Source organism: Xenopus laevis, chromosome 2S (genome assembly GCF_017654675.1).
Source record: "Xenopus laevis strain J_2021 chromosome 2S, Xenopus_laevis_v10.1, whole genome shotgun sequence".
Lineage (NCBI taxonomy): Eukaryota > Metazoa > Chordata > Amphibia > Anura > Pipidae > Xenopus > Xenopus laevis.
This window is the reverse complement of record NC_054374.1, coordinates 101,471,405-101,474,059: the sequence shown is the minus strand read 5'-3', so window position 1 is coordinate 101,474,059 and position 2,655 is coordinate 101,471,405.

Genomic DNA, 2,655 nt, shown 5'->3' with positions numbered 1-2,655 from the left:
CCATTGTGCCACCAAATGTATAATATGAGAGAAGAAATAATGGCACAAAAGGCAAAATTAGAAGCATGTTTAATTTTCTGAAAGACATTTGGCAAATTCACAAAGCTTGGCCTGAATGCAAGAAATTAAAGGCCTTCTCCTACTTGATGTCAAAAATCCAAAACTATTTTTGGAAGAGATGCAGAATGTACAATATCACATTAGAATATGCCACCTTCTAAAACAAGTGAAAATGTGAAGCCTCTTTAATATTCAGTGAGAGATTTTTGAAGTCCCTTCAGGCCTACATTTGTATAGTTAAATCTTCTATCCCTTTTACCAGTCTAGTTGTAAGTTTCTGCACTCTCTCCAGCTCATTAATACTGCACTGCATACTCAAGGCCTTACCAGGGTTCTATAAAGAGACAAATTTATTTTGCATTCTTCAGGTTCATGCCAGAGCCCCACACATTGCCCCAAATAATTCAGTCTGATACACATATCTAGCAGCCCTACACACTGCTTGAATCTCCCCAACCATGTAGGGGCACTACTACCCCAAATCCCACTTTGGTCGTAAAACTGCGCAGGGGCCCCAAATTCCTTAACCCGCCTCAGGGCCACAGACATAACATAGTAACTTAGGTTGAAAAAAGACACACATCCATCAAGTTCAACCTTTTAACTCTATTTTAACCTGCCTAACTGCTAGTTGATCCAGAGGAAGGCAAAAAAAATCTGAAGTCTCTCTAATATGCCTCAGAGGGTAGAAAAAAATCCTTTGTGACTCCAAAATGGCAATCGGACTAGTCCCTGGATCAACTTGTACTATGAGCTATCTTCCATAACCCTGTATTCCCTCACTTTCTAAAAAGACATCCAACCCCCTTCTTGAAACTATCTAATGTATCAGCCTGTAGGACTTATTCAGGGAAGAGAATTCCACATCTTTACAACTCTCACTGTAAAAAACCCCTTCCGAATATTTAGGTAGAACCTTCTTTCTTCTAATCAGAATGGGTGACCTCGCATCAGCTGGAAAGACCTACTGGTAAATTAAGCATTAAAGAGATTATTTTATGATCTCCTTATATATATTTATACATAGTTATCATATTACCCCTTAAGCGCCTCTTCTCCAGCGTGAACAACTCCAATTTGGCCAGTCTTTCCTCATAGCTAAGATTTTCAATATCTTTTACCAGCTTAGTTGCCCTTTTCTGTACCATCTATAATTCAATAATGTCCTGTTTGAGCACTGGAGACCAAAATGATATGGTATATTCTAGATGGGGCCTTACCAGTGATCTGTACAGTGGAAGAATGATCCCTTCCTGCAGTGAATCAATGCCCCTTTAATACAGCCAATCAAGCCCTTATTTGCCCTTGATGCTGCTGACTGGCATTGCTTGCTACAGCCAAGTTTATTACCTACAAGGACTCCAAGGTCCTTTTCCATAATGGATTTGCCTAGTGCAGTCTCATTAAGGGTATAAGTGGCTTGGATATTTTTACATCCCAGGTGCATGACTTTACATTTATCAACATTGAATCTCATTTGCCACTTAGCTGCCCAGATTGCCAGTTTGTCAAGATCATGTTGCAAGGATGCTGCATCCTGGATGGAATTAATTGGGCTTATTGCCATGTAGATGTATGCATGTGGGCTGCTTTGCTGTTTTTGCCAGGACTGCTTTTAACTCCCAGTCTGGCACTGCTTCTTTGTATGCGGCTTGGTGAGTTTGACAGCCCGTGAGGCCCTTGGCATTTTCTGGCGATACAACAATATATAAGTCTTTATTTGCAGGCACTGCGGATTATTGAATTAACATCACAAGGCAGCAAAATCCACAATAGGCGTACACATCAAGAAATTGTCTTTTGAGTAGATTTGATTTTGCCCTCAATCCCTGCAAAATGGTTAATACACCATAGAGCCTATTTTTTCTTCTTCTAGGAACTGGGAAACCGGCATACCACAGCTGCATCGCTTACAACTTCCAGTTTTGGCAGAAGTCGAGTTAGGGGGCAGATGCGGAGCGCAGAGCTGCAGAGTGAGTCGCCCTATTGCTGTTTTGCAGTAGACAGGAAGCAGTGTTTTCTAACAGTATTTTTTTTAATAGAGCATTGATATTGATAAATGTTTTAGTGTTACATTTCCATACCTCCCAACTGTCCTGTTTTGAGCGGGACAGTCCTGTTTTTGACAGCTCAACCCGCTGTGGCAGATTTGTACTGATAAGTCCCGGGTTTGATCTGCTGCACTGAACAGCCAGAAACAGATACAACATATCTAACTTAATCTAATCTAACTTAATTGTGTCTTGGCTTGACTCACAGTTTAAAGGGCAATTCACCTTAATTTGCAAAACTGTAATAACATATAAAAACCACAGAAATGTGTTCAGCCTTTCATAACCTGACAAATAATGGAAAATTAACATGGTAATTAGGAGTGTGGCCACGAAAATGGGCGTAGCAACAACAATTTTGACCCGCGTTTGTCCCTCTTTCTGTTTGCTAAATGTTGGGAGAAATGGATTTCCTTTAAAGCAGTCAACACCCACTTGAAACTCACAGCACATAAACTGCCCCAATTGCGAGGAACATACATTAGCCAGCTGACACCTACACATATATAATAGCCTCTGTGTATTTGACCTACAGCTCGATAAA